Source organism: Diabrotica virgifera, chromosome 3 (genome assembly GCF_917563875.1).
Source record: "Diabrotica virgifera virgifera chromosome 3, PGI_DIABVI_V3a".
In the NCBI taxonomy this organism is placed as follows: Eukaryota; Metazoa; Arthropoda; class Insecta; order Coleoptera; family Chrysomelidae; genus Diabrotica; species Diabrotica virgifera.
Genome location: NC_065445.1, coordinates 37,136,718 through 37,151,072, shown reverse-complemented (window position 1 = coordinate 37,151,072; position 14,355 = coordinate 37,136,718). Strand labels below are relative to the sequence as shown.

At 32.0% G+C, this 14,355-nt stretch overlaps 1 protein-coding gene across 4 annotated transcripts in view; it reads left to right on the top strand.

Moving 5' to 3' along the window:
* The window catches only part of LOC114326026 (chloride channel protein 2), a 90,615-nt gene that overhangs the window by 23,158 nt on the left and 53,102 nt on the right, over positions 1–14,355 (top strand). The gene's annotated exons all lie outside the window — the stretch shown is intronic.

The window sequence follows — 14,355 nt, the reverse complement described above, 5'->3', positions numbered from 1 at the left end:
AGAATCCCGACAGGCCAAAATCCCGACAGGCCAAAATCCCGACATGCAACAATCCTCGCATAAGCAAAAATCCCGACCACTATATTTTGAATATATTGTTGTTTCCTTTTCAAATGCAATACCTACCAAATCATATTACAGAGTATTGAAATTGAAAAATAATTACTTACTCATAAGTACGGGTACTAATTATTATATATTTTAAAAGAAACAATCAAAAGTGTAATAAGTCAGGAAATAAATTGACTCATAGATGGTGCTAGTGGCATCTTTGGTAATTATTTTGATAATTACCCGGAAAGGATGAAAGGATTTGATTTCAGTTCAGTGCCTCTACCCAGGTGCTCCGATAAGGAAACGGTTGTTCCGAAATACGTATAAGCACATAGTAGAGGTTCTGTACTGTAATCAAATCTGAACCATCTTTTATTTTCTTTTAATTATTAAACACTTCATTTTATAATATAAAAGCTATACTTACTGAAATGGCAGATTGTAAGTGACATAAAAATATATATTATATGAAAGTAAACTTGAATTCAGGATTTGATTATACATATATTATTGGACTACCTATTGTTGTGGAATTGTTTTTTTAAGGAAATTAAAAAAAAAATTAAATTTATATCAACGACTATAAAATCATAGTTTTTCATCACCCTGTATATCATCAAATTTGTTTAGAATTTAATTTTACTATTAAGCAAGTGTTTCGGGAAAAAGTGAAACGACTAATAAGTGATTCGACGAAATGCACGGGACAATGAACAAACATTGCGGTGATTGGAGAGTTGGACATCGTGGTCGAAAACAAAGACGGTTTTAAGATCCTTCCGGGAAGGTATTTTAATGTGGTAAACAAACTGTATTAGTTTTTAGTTGTAAAAGTAGAAAGTAGTAAAGAACTAATTATGGTATTCTTTGAAATTTGACAAATTGGGAAAGTTATATGGAAGGATATTTGGTTTCTTAAGAAATAAATGGTTTGAGAGAGGTTGTTGTTTATTGGATGGAAAATTTCAGGAGAAGGGATAATGAATGTGAGAGTATGGATTTGAGAGAAAAAGAAAGACACGGTGAAATTGACATCTGAAGAAGGCAGTCGAGTTGTAAAAAAGTGTATAATCAGTGTAGAGTGGTGTGATCGGCCTTTGCGAGCAGAATCAAGTTGAAACCAAATCGTCGACCGGTTGAAGAGTTAATTTTCCTGGTCCGATGGAGATTCCTTTATTTTGTGTAGAACGAGGAGCTGATTATTATCCGTTTGTGCACAAGATATTCGAGCAATCCTGTGTGTTTTTCTTGGAAGCAGTTTTGACGAGAGGGACTTTTTCGCAACAACCAGAGAGTACGTGTTGAGAGAGTCAAGGACGGCGCAATCCAGAAAACGAGGGAGTGAAGAATAAAAGGTTAGTCAAATCATTTGTCTGAATGGAGAAAATTTATTTATATCAAAACCATATTTGTTTATTTGTTTATTGAACAATTTTTTTAACGCAGTCATTTCAAATTTGAGAAATCAATTCAAAAGAAGAAATGTAAAATTCATTCAATTTAGTATGAGTAAATAAGAAATTAATTAAATAAATATTTTTGTCAAAACAAGGAGATATCAGAGTTAGAGTTTAAATTTATTAAGTTAGAGATTGTTGCAACAAAGTTAAATTTTAGTATTTTTTGAATCATATGTACACGGCTTAATTGATAAAAACAATAGATTACATTTATATGATTTTGAGTGCTTTCAATTTCCCTGTTTCTACCCTGGAAGAAGTAAGTAACTAGAAATACTAGAAGCCACAGATCACAGGTATTGTATCAAATACTAAATTAGCCCTGAGAATAAAATTGATTGGAAAATTTAATTGAAATTTAGTTGTGTTTTTACATAGGCAATAAATAAAATAATTGGATAATCAATTAAATTAAGAAATTGCTAATTAATCTAAATAAATAGAAAAAGTAGAGCATAACACTATATATTGCCAAAAAAATTATTTAATTCATATACCCATGTAAGAAATTTTATTTAGAAAATTAGTTCATATTAAATGGTAAATACTTTTGTTTAGTAACAAAAAATAAAAAACAGATGGCCATTAACAAAAAACCAGAAATAAATGTAATTATACGTTAAAAAGGAACTTATCAAACCTGTCGGGATTCTGGCGTGTCGGTATTTTGGCCGTCACGATTTTGGGGTAGACCCACTGAAATACGCATGCCTCAAATTTGTATATGTCATGCGTCGAAACGTACTGAGTGGTTTCCGAACGTCGTTATAACGTATGTGAATGTCGTGTTAATGTTAGTGTGCTTGAGGATGGTTCCCAGTTCTGCAGAAAAAATTTTTATCGTGGGGTGATATTTTCGGTCATACAGAAAAGGTCGCGAAAACGATCCAAGCTTAAAATCAACAATGGTTTCAGCAGGACGGGGCAACCTGTCACACGGTCAAGGAGTCTCTTCGAATACTGCGCGATCATTTTGGGAGATCGCCAATCATCAGCCCTAACGCCACCTGATGCGTACATATAGGTAGGTAATGCTGAAGGAGGCAGACCGATCCACCGTCTGACATTCCGGAATTACGGATTAGAATTAAAGATTTTTTCGTGTCAGAGGGCGTCTTTAACATCTGTTTTATCTGTAACGTCGCGCGTCGTCGTGAATAATGTTTGAAGGCTATATCATGTATACTAAATATACAAATAATCATAAACGTTTCAATATTCATTTCAGTATCTACTATTTATTTTGCCGTATATAGGGTGAGGCAGATAAAGGGCCTATTAGAAATATCTCGGGAACTAAAGGCAACTGAATTATGAAAATTGGAATAAGGGGGTTCTGAAGAGTGATCTATTTAATTAAAATATTTTCATCTATTTGGTACTTCCGCTTATACCGGAAGTTGCTTATAACTTCGTTTTTTTAAATGGGACACCCTGTATATTTTTACATTTTTTGATATTCTACTCGATTTCTTCTTTCTTAAAATATAAGGTTTTGTAACATTATATAGGGTAGGTTGAAAAATAATTACGTTTTTTTATTAATTTCGTAGCAATATTCACACCCTGTAGGATTGTAGTAGTTTGACATAATAAACTCTATTTATGTTCAAATGATTTTTAATATAGTCTACTATTGTTAACAATCATTAGTATAGCTAAATTTTTAATTTTAGTATACAGGGTGAGTCGAAACTCGGAATGAGTATTTTCTGAGTTTTCTTAAATGGAACACCCTATATTTTAGTATTGTAATGAAATGATAATTTATGGTACTTTTTTACTTCTTAAGCATTCCCTATACCTAACTGCTTTAGTTTGTGCTTAATTGTTAATCGTACCAACAGTCTTAACTTCCTCGGTATTTTGATATCTCAACCATTATTGGCAATTTTAAGTATTAGTCTAGATTAATGTATGTATTTATTTCCAAAAAATTATTTGTGATTGAATATTTTCACGGCCAACCTAATACAATTTCACATATTGTGTGTTGCAATTAATGTTTGGCTTGAATCACCAATAACTCACAAAATAAAGCAGTTAGGTATAGGGAATGCTTAAGAAATTAAAAAGTACCATAAAATAACATTTTATTACAATACTAAAATACAGGGTGTTCCAATTAAGAAAACTCAGAAAATACTCATTCCGAGTTTCGACCAACCCTGTATACTAAAATGAAAAATTTAACTATACCAATAATTCTTAACAATAGTAGACTATATTAAAAATCATTTGATCATAAATAGAGTTTATTATGTCAAACTACTACAATCTTACAGGGTGCGAATATTGCTACGAAATTGATAAGAAAACGTAATTATCTTTTAACCTACCTTGTATAATATTACAAAACCTTATATTTTAAGAAAGAAGAAATCGAGGAGAATCCAAAAATGTAAAAATATACAGGGTGTCCCATTTAAAAAAACAAAGTTACAATCAACTTTTGGTATAACCGTAAGTGGCAAAGAGACCAAAATATTTTCATTATATAGTCCACATCTCAAAACTCCTATATTCTAATTTTCATGATTATCTTACCTTTAGTTCTCGAGATATTTCTAATAGGCCCTTTATCTGCCTCACCCTGTATACATACTGTATTTCAACTTAAAGTCACCCAGTCTTTTTCATTTTTGGTACTTTTTACTGAGTTCATCTTTCCTTTTTGTAAAATAATGTATGTATTTTAAGTTCTTTCATTGAATGTTTGTAGCTGTAACCCCTATTAAGCTGCACCCCCACCATCGCGAATAAAGTTCGAACTAGGCAAAAAATTTAGTGCTATTTATGTGCTAATTAGTTGCTCTAATTCAAATTTTGTTGCTCAAACGATTGACCAGAAAATCGCGTTGATAGCAGGAGGTCCCTCCACCTAAAAAAGTTCAAACTTCTTGATTTGTTTGGTGAAGAATTTCCTTCTATTTATGTGCTAATTTAAATATAAACTTAAAAATTTAATCATAAACTTTATTAAACTCTTCTACGAAGGATACAAAGCCAAACTAGAACATTCAGGTGAAGTAACACAAGAAATATCCATAGAATGTGGAGTAAAACAGGGTTGTGCACTATCCCCTACCCTATTCCTTATTATGATAGATTGGGTAATGAGAAAAGTAATAGACGATCGAACAGGCATCAGGTAGAACCTATTCAAACAGTTAGAAAATCTCGAATTTGCAGATGACATCTGCCTGATAACTGAAGACCGAAATCATATGCAAGCAAAAATTGACAAATTGGCACAATAGGTACTCCGACACGATCGGACTTCGAATAAACACAGAGAAAACTAAACTTCTAAAAAATAATAACCATCCAAAAAATAAAATAATGATAAACGGTAAAGAAGTAGAAGAGGTAGACAAGTTCACATATCTGGGATCTGTCATGGAAAGGAGCGACACGCCTTCAACGCTTTAAATAGAATTTGGCAAACAAACGAAATATCGGATACAACAAAAATTAAAATCTTTAATAGTTGCATTAAAAGTATACAACGCTTTAAATAGAATTTGGCAAACAAACGAAATATCGGATACAACAAAAATTAAAATCTTAAATAGTTGCATTAAAAGTATACTGCTCTATGGAACAGAAACATGGAAACAAGGATGAAAATACAACTAAAAAACTACAAACATTTGTATACAAATCTCTAAGAAAAATCCTGAAAATATACTGGCCAAACAAAATAACTAATACAGAACTATACAAAAAACTACAAATATTTGTATACAAATCTCTAAGAAAAATCCTGAAAATATACTGGCCAAACAAAGTAACTAATACAGAACTATGGGAAAGGACAAAGCAAACTAACATATCTACTATAGTCAAGGAAAAAAAATGGAAATGAATCGACCAGACTTTGAGGAAAGACCAAAACAGCATAGCAAGACAAGCACTTGAATACCAACCAGAGGGGAAAAGAAAGAGAGGCAAACCAGACAGCAGCTGGAAAAGAACAACAACGAGAGAACACGAAAAAATTGAACTAAGATGTGGCGAAGTCAAAAAGAGAGCAAAAGATAGAAGAGAGTGGAGGGAATTAGTTCACAATTTATCCAGAGAATAAAAACAAAAGAAGATGCGCTGTCCCGGCCAGACAGCAATCTAACACTTTTGGCCAAGAAACGCATAAGCGCCCAATACTCCATAAGGAGGGATGGAACGAGAGAGATGTGCTAATTAGTTGCTGTAGTCCGAATTTTGTTGCTCAAACATTTGACCAGGAAATCGCGTTGAAAGTGGGGGATCCAGCTTAATGACAAGCTGGGCCCACCCCACACCGAAAAAAGATCAATTTTCTTGATTTGTTGGGTGAAAAATTTACTTCTATTTATGTGGTAATTAGTTGCTCTATTTCGGATTTTGTTGCTCTAAGCGTTAAGCAGGAAATTGAATTGAAAGTGGGGCGGGGCCAGCATCTCATTAGACGTACAACGAAAGACTTGTATATTCACTAAAACAATGATAAAATCAGATACCGGTATATTTCGATGGTACGTGTTCCCTAAATTATTTTAGTACCAAATTGTACGAGTAACTAATTTATTTAACATAGAACAGAGACACATATAGCGTGGAGCAAGGTCTGATGGGATAAACTAATAACTAATGCATTTGCAAGTTTTACGGTTAGCAACAAAATCGGATACCAATATATTTCGACAGTACGTGTTACCTAGAATATTTTAATACTAAATATGTGCGAGCAGAGCAGCTAATAGTCCATTCATTAACGGTAAAATATTGCAAAACCTTTAAATTTTAAAGAACCGCTTGGATTGACATGAAATTTGGCATACACACAGCTAACAAGTCAAAGAAAAAAAGTGATATTGTGCCGATATGTGCTTTTGCCCTGGGGGTGGTTTTCACCCCCTCTTAAGGGTTAAAAAATATTGTCCAAACAAAGTCAGGAAATGGGTAAACTGGCTAATTTAAAGTAACTTTTGCTCTATAGAGTTTTTTCACTAAGTCAATACTTTTCGAGTTATTTGGCAGTGAATATGTTCATTTTTTCAACAAAATAACCACGCTTTTAGACGGTTTTTCGCAAATAACTCAAATTGTAAGTATTTTGTCGAAAAAGCATTCTTAGCAAAAATATAGCCTATAAAAATTTTTAAAAAATAGTGAATATCTCACGTTTTTTTATTTAGTAAAAGCAGAGTTATAGCTAATGAAATATAGGTTCATATTCGTCAAATTCCAAGAGGAATATTTTAACGTGAAATAAACAATAATGAAGCACATTTCGGGGAAAACTCATTTAAACTTATTTAAAGTGTTTAAAAAAATCTTCATTTTTGTTTTATAAAAAAAATTTCTAGCATCAAAATTAAACAAGTTACGCTCAAAATCAAGTTAGTCCCTTTTGGTTTTGGTAAAAAAATCGAGAAAATCACCCCCTAATTAGTATCTTAAATGAACTTAATCGTAACGACTTCACAAGTTTCTTGACTCGTGTATATATTGTTTATATGATCTGTAAGTTTCATCGGTTCAAAGTCCTTATTATTGAAACGGCTGTAGTTAAAAGGGGTTGAACGAGTCACTGATCACGAATGTATGCAAATTTAGAAACACCAAATCTTGATCAATTTTTGTCTAACAGAAAAACAAAAAATACATGATATTCAGAAAAGCAAATCTGACTTTTTTTGTATTTCGAGACTTTTGGTATTTCTAACAATTTTTAAGTTATTTTGAAAAAAAGCATATTTTTCAAAATTTAAATTTTTAAAAATTTTACTTTGAAACCAAATTTTTTCAAAAATAAACACTTTGAATCGATGAAACTTACAGATCATATAAACACAATATAAGTAAAATAATTTATGGAGCGGCAACGATTAATTTCATTTAAGTTGCTAATTAGGGGGTGGTCTTCCCGATTTTTTTTTGCAAAAACAAAAGGGACCAACTTTATTTTGAGCGTAACTTGCTTAAATTTAATGCTAGAAACTTTTCGTTAAAACGGAAATAAAGCTTTTTTTAAACACTTTAAAAAAGTTAAAATGAGTTTTCCCCAAAAATGCTTAATTTTTGGATATTTCACGTCGAAATATTCTATTTGAAATTTGGTGAATATGAATCTATATTTCATTGGCTATAACTCTGGTTCTACGAGATCCAGGGACCTAACGCGTACACCATTTTTTTACTTTTTTATAGGCTATATTTTTGCTAAGAACGGTTTTTTCGACAAAATACTTACTTTTTGAGTTATTTGCGAAAAACCGTCTAAAAATGTGGTTATTTTGTTTAAAAATGAACATATTCACTCGCAAATAACTCGAAAAGTGTTGACTTGGCGAAAAAGCTCTATAGAACAAAAGTTACTTAAAATTAGTCAGTTTACCCATTTCCGGAGTTGTTTTGGACATATATTTTTTCACCCCCAAGAGTGGGTGAAAGTCACCCCCAGGGCAAAAGCACACGTCGGCACAATATCACTTTTTTTCTTTGACATGTAAGCTATGCGTATGCCAAATTTCATGTCAATCCAAGCGGTTCTTTAAAATTTAGAGCAAAAACCGTGAAAGAATAGACTATAATTTATTTTACAAAAGACAGAGGAATATAAAGCGCGGTAGAACGTTCGGTGGGACAAACTAATAAATTTTAATATTTTAACTTACTTATTAATTAATAACTTACTTTAATAATTTACTAATTTAAGTTCTACATTTCATGCCTGTCTTGCCCCCACTTGGAACAAAGGGCTGTTAAGCATTCAGGCTATAATCCCCCAGCTCTCAGGCACATTGCTGAGACAGCACTTTTCTCTTATATCACACATCCTATAAACAAGTCACAGCACAAATCTCATTATCCATCTCAATATGTTTTCCATCTTTTGCGTTATTTTGTTGCTAACCCTAGAACTTAAAAATTTATTAGTTCATCCCACCCTTCCTTGTACCGCGCTTTATATTCCTCTGTATCGTGTAAAATAAAATATTTGCTCGCACATGGTTGGTACTAAAATATTCTAGGGAACACGTATTATCGAAATACATATACTGGTACTCAATTTTGTTGCTTCCTCTATGTCGTGTAAAATAAATTAGTTGCTCGCACAGTGACGGTTTAAGGCATCATGGGACCCTAGGCGGCCATAAGAAGTAGGCCCCTTGATATCGACCATTTACTTAAAACAAATTTACAGATATTTATGTTGTTTTGGGAAGCAGTTACTCCAAAAATAAATTACGACAATGTAAAAAAGATCATTTTTCCCTTTTTAGTCCTGTCGCCAGGGGGGGTACAACGGCCTCCTGTATTCAGATGGACTTACCCAAGATTTTTTTATGTATTTTGACCTGTAGAACACGAATTTTTTGGGTAACAGTTGATCCGGATGTCGATAAGATTGTTATAAACCAAGAAGTTGAGGAATCACATAACAGCGATTTCTTGCAAAAAAAAAACATTTTTTTGTATTTTTTGGGCCTTTCTAACCAAAAAATGTTCCTACAAATTTTTTCGTAGGATGCATAGTTTTCGAGATAAACGCGGTTGAACTTTCAAAAAATCGAAAAATTGCAATTTTTGAACCCGAATAACTTTTGATTAAAAAATAAAATAGCAATTCTGCTTACCGCATTTGAAAGTTCAAGTCAAATTATATCGGTTTTAATTATTTGTATTGCTAAAAATTTATTATTTTATTGTTAAAACAAAGCTATAAACACCTAGTGCTTGAGTGATGTTTTCAATGATTTCTCATTTAAAATCGAATGAGTAGGTAGAGGAGGTAAAAGTGCAAGCGGCGCTATTTCTACGTAGCATGCATTAAAATGCATGTATTAGGCACGGGAAACACGATGTGTTTATAGCTTTTTTTAACAATCAAAAAATAAATTTTTAGCAATGCAAATATTCAAAACAGATAAAATTTTACTTAAACTTTTAAAGGCGGTAAGCAGAATTGCTATTTTATTTTTTAATCAAAAGTTATTCGGGTTCAAAAATTGCAATTTTTAGATTTTTTGAAAGTTCAACCGCGGTTATCTCGAAAACTGTGCATCCTAAGAAAAAATTTGTAGGAACATTTTTTGGTTAGAATGGCCCAAAAAATACAAAAAAATGTTTTGTTTTGCGAGAAATCGCTGTTATGTGATTCCTCAACTTCTTGGTTTATAACAATCTTATCGACATCCGGATCAACTGTTACCCAAAAAATTCGTGTTCTACAGATCAGAATACATAAAAAAAACTTGGGTAAGTCCATCTGAATACAGGAGGCCGTTGTACCCCCCTTGGCGACAGGACTATTTTTACATTTCGCAACAACTTCTCATTAATATTCCATAGCTAATATGCCAAAGAAAAAAAGGGATATTGTGTCGATATGTGATTTTGCCCTGGGTATGAGTGTCTCTCCTTCGGGGGTTTAAAAAAAATTTACATTCAAAATAATGGATAACTGATTAATTTGAACTAACTTTTGTTCTATCGAGTTTTTTCACTAAATCAATACTTATTGAGTTATTTGCGAGTGAATATGTTCATTTTTCAAAAAAAAACACCTTCTTAGACGGTTTTTCGCAAATAACTCCAAAATTAAGTATTTTATCGAAAAAATATTCTTTAGAAAAAATATAGCGTATACAGAATTTAAAAAAATGGTGTATATATGAGGTATGTAGACCCAGTATAAGTAGAACTGGAGCTAATGAAAAGTAGATTCTTATTCGACAAATTCCAAATCAAATATTTCAAAGTAAATTACCAAAAAATGAAGCACTTTTCGGTGAAAAATCATCACAACTTTTTTAAAGTGTTAAAAAAGTTTTATTTTTGTTTTTTTTTAACAAGTTTCAAGTATGAAAATTAAGTAAGTAAAGCTTAAAATAATGTTGATTCCTTTTTTGGCACAAAAATCTTGAAAATTTATGAAAATCTTGAAAAAGCTTGTAAGTATATTATTTATATGATCTGTAAGTTTCACCGGTTCACAGTGCTTGTATTATTTCAAAACATTGGGATTTAAAGTAAAACAAATTTTTTGAAATTTTGAAAAAAATGTCTTTTTTCAAAATAACTTAAAACTTATTAGTGGTACCAAAAATCTTAAAGAGTAAAAAATATAGGTTTTGATTTTCTGAATATTTCAGATTTTTGCTTTTTTGGAAGATAAAAATTGGTTAAGATATGACTGTTCAAAATTTGCATACCCTGGGTAGAGAATTTTTCATTTATTAAAAATTAATAAATGAAAATAGTTTCTATCCTTGTGGGATCGGTACTCACCGGAGGGATCGCAGACGTTCGGACACAATTAGCGTCTCTTTGCAAAAACAATGACGATTTTGCTAAGTAACAAGACATTTACTCAACACACACTACCCACTACACTAGGTACCTGATTGGAAAAATCCACTGTACCATGCCAATGGCCATTAGTTGTCGAGGCATTAAGCTAAATAAAAAAAATTGCTTACACTCGTGATTAGTGACTTGTTCAAACCCTTTCTACTACAGGCCTTTTATAAATAAGCACTTTATACCGATAAAACTTACAGAGCATATAAACAATACATAAGTAAAGTAGCTTGTGAAGCGGTAAGGATTAATTTTATGTGGGATGCTAGTTAGGGGGTTATTTTCACCAGTTTTTTTTTACCCAAAAAATGGGATCAACTTTATTTTGAGCGTATCTTGCTTAATTTTTTAGGATAGAAATTTTTTTAAAAAACAAGAATAATGCTTTTTTAAAACATTTAAACAAGTTATGATGAGTTTTCCATGAAAAGTGCTTCATTTTTTGATTATTTCACGTTAAAATATTCGATTTGGAATTTGACGAATAAGAACCTACTTTTCATTAGCTACAACTCTGCTTCTACTTGGTCTACAGACAGCACACATACACCATTTTTTCAATTTTTTAAAAGCTATATTTTTGCTAAGAATAATTTTTCGATAAACTACTTACTTTTTGAGTTATTTGCGAAGAACCGTCTAAAAACGTGTTACTTTTTGTTGAAAAATGAAGATATTCACTTGCAAATAACTCGAAATGTATTGACTTAATGAGAAAACTCTATTGAACAAAAGTTGCTTAGAATTCGTCAGTTTATCCACTTCAGGACGTATTTTGACGGTATATTTTTCACCCCCGAGAAGGGGTGGACTCAACCGTAGAGCAAAAACACGCATTGGCACACATCACTTTTTTTTGACATGTTAGCTATGCTTATAACTTATACCAAATTTCATGTCAATCCAAGCTCTTGTTTCAAATCCAAAGGTTCTTTAAAATCCCGAAGTCTTTGCAATATTTTACCGTGAGTGAATGGACTATAAGGTCCATCGCATCGGTGGGTAGAAATTGAAAAAAAAAACGTACCATACCAAAATAATTACCAGGTTTTATCAAAATTTGCTTGCAAAATTGATTGCCAAATTGAGGGAATGGTTAGAACATGGAATATAAAAATGCCTTTGAAGATAACTGCTTAATTTGTCTTGAAGTCGGTTGTATTTTTCTGATATTTGACAACAGACAAAGCAAAAAACTGAGTTTGATTGGAAATCACAAATTAATCATTTCCTTTTTTTTTTGTTAGCCCTAATTGATTTTTTTAACATTTTAATTTTTTTTTAAATAACTGCTTAAATAATTAAATATTAATGAATGCATTTGTGTGGAATGCGGGCCCCATCAAGTGCCCGGGCCCTAGGCGGCCGCCTAGTCCGCCTAATGGTTAATCCGGCACTGTGCTCGCACTTAATATTTGATACTAAATTATTCTAGGGAACATGATTTATCGAAATATGCCGGTAGCCGATTTTGTTGCTAACTGTAGAACTTAAAAATGTATTACTTCTTCCCTCCAAACATTGCAACGCGCTTTATATTCCTCTGTCTCGTGTAAAATAAATTACTTGCTCGCACCTATTTAGTATTAAAATATTCTAGGAAACACGTGCTATCGAAATATATCGGTATCCGATTTTGTTGCTAACCGTAGAACTTGCAAATGTATTAGTTTATTCCACCCGACCTTGCTCCGCGCTATATGTGTCTCTGTTCTATGTTAAATAAATTAGTTGCTCGTACATATTTCGCACTAAATTAATTTAGGGAACACGTACCATCGAAATATATCGGTATCTGATTTTATTGCTAATTGTTTTGTGAATATACAAGTCTTTCGTTGTACTTCTAATGAGACGCTGGCCCTGCCCCACTTTCAATTCGACTTCCTGTTTAATGCTTAGAGCAACAAAATCCGAACTAGAGCAACTAATTAGCACATAAATAAAAGTAAATTGTTCACCCAACAAATCAAGAATTTTGAACATTTTTCGGTGTGGGGTGGGTCCAGCTTGCCATTAAGTTGGACCCCCCACTTTCATTGCAATTTCCTGGTCAACGGTTTGAGCAACAAATTCGAATCAGAGCAACTAAATCAGAGCACATAAATAGAAGTAAATTTTTCACCAAAAAAATCAAAAAGTTTGATGAACTTTTTTCGGTCCCCACCCCCCTCCCGCTTTCAACGCGATTTCCTGGTCAACGGTTTGAGCAACAAAATTTGGATTAGAGCAACAATTAGCACATAAATAGCACTCAATTTTTGCCTAGTCCGAACTTTATTCGCGATGGTGGGGGTGCAGCTTAAAGGGTGTAGCTGTAGTAGGATGTTTTCAATTGTAGGAAGTAGTTCTTGATTTATCCTTTTTTCAACGATAAATTTTGTTTCCCTCTTGATAATTGAATTTGAAAATTGAATCAGAATAAATTTACAAATAAAACAAATATCAAATAATGATTAGATCCTCATAGACTTGATTTTTAGATGCTAGAAAAGATAATAGTAACACTAAGTTATAATAGGTAACGGAATGTGAAAATGTCCAAACTTTATTATTAGTTTCGATATATAAAACTAGTGACGGAATTAGACAAATAAAAGCACCAATTAGAAAATAATGCGGCCCCTAAAAATAAACAAAACTTAAGTAAACGTTTAACATGCGTATAATAAATAGGTGCAATAAGATAATGTATTTACGTATTGTATTATGGATGATGCAGTTTTATTAAAAATATCAGCAATTAATATGTATTTATTACTTTGTACATATACTCAGATAACCAGTCGTTCCTTCGCACCCCAAAGAAGTACTTAGTGATTACATTATGGTGATATCGCGTTTATTTAGTAAGACCACTAATCGTCGTAATAGTCTCGGTCTAGAACTACAATCTAAGCAAGGTTAGTGTTTGTTACTCTATTTTAGTCCAATCAACAGCCATTTTCTCATGGAATTTTGAGAACCAAAGTCGATTTCCTTGAAAATTTGGATTTAGATAGTCAAATTGTAACCTTTGTCAAAATCTACCCTATGCCGAAGTAAGCTTTTGCCGTGGGGGTGAAAACAACCCCATCTAGGGGATGAAAATTTTTTAATCAAATTTTGTTTTATAAAATTTTTTTGCAAAATTGACACTTTCCAAGTTATTTACGATTGAAACTATGAATTTTTCATTGAAAAAACTCACGTTTTATAACCATTTTTCATGAATAAATTAAAGAAATTTAATTATATATAAAAACAATTAAGAACAAAATTGTAGATAATAAAAAACAAAGAGACTCGACTCTGAAAGACCTATGTAAACCCAATAACGACTGAGGTATTGCTCTTTTAAGGATAGTAGTTATTTTCGAAGAACATCGAAATGGAGAACTTTTAATCTCAAATAACTCGAATTTAGTGCAATTTTTTGGGAAAACTTAACAGACATCTTTTAAAGATCATTAAAATACCATTTAAATAAAGCTCCGACAAAAAATTTTTGCAT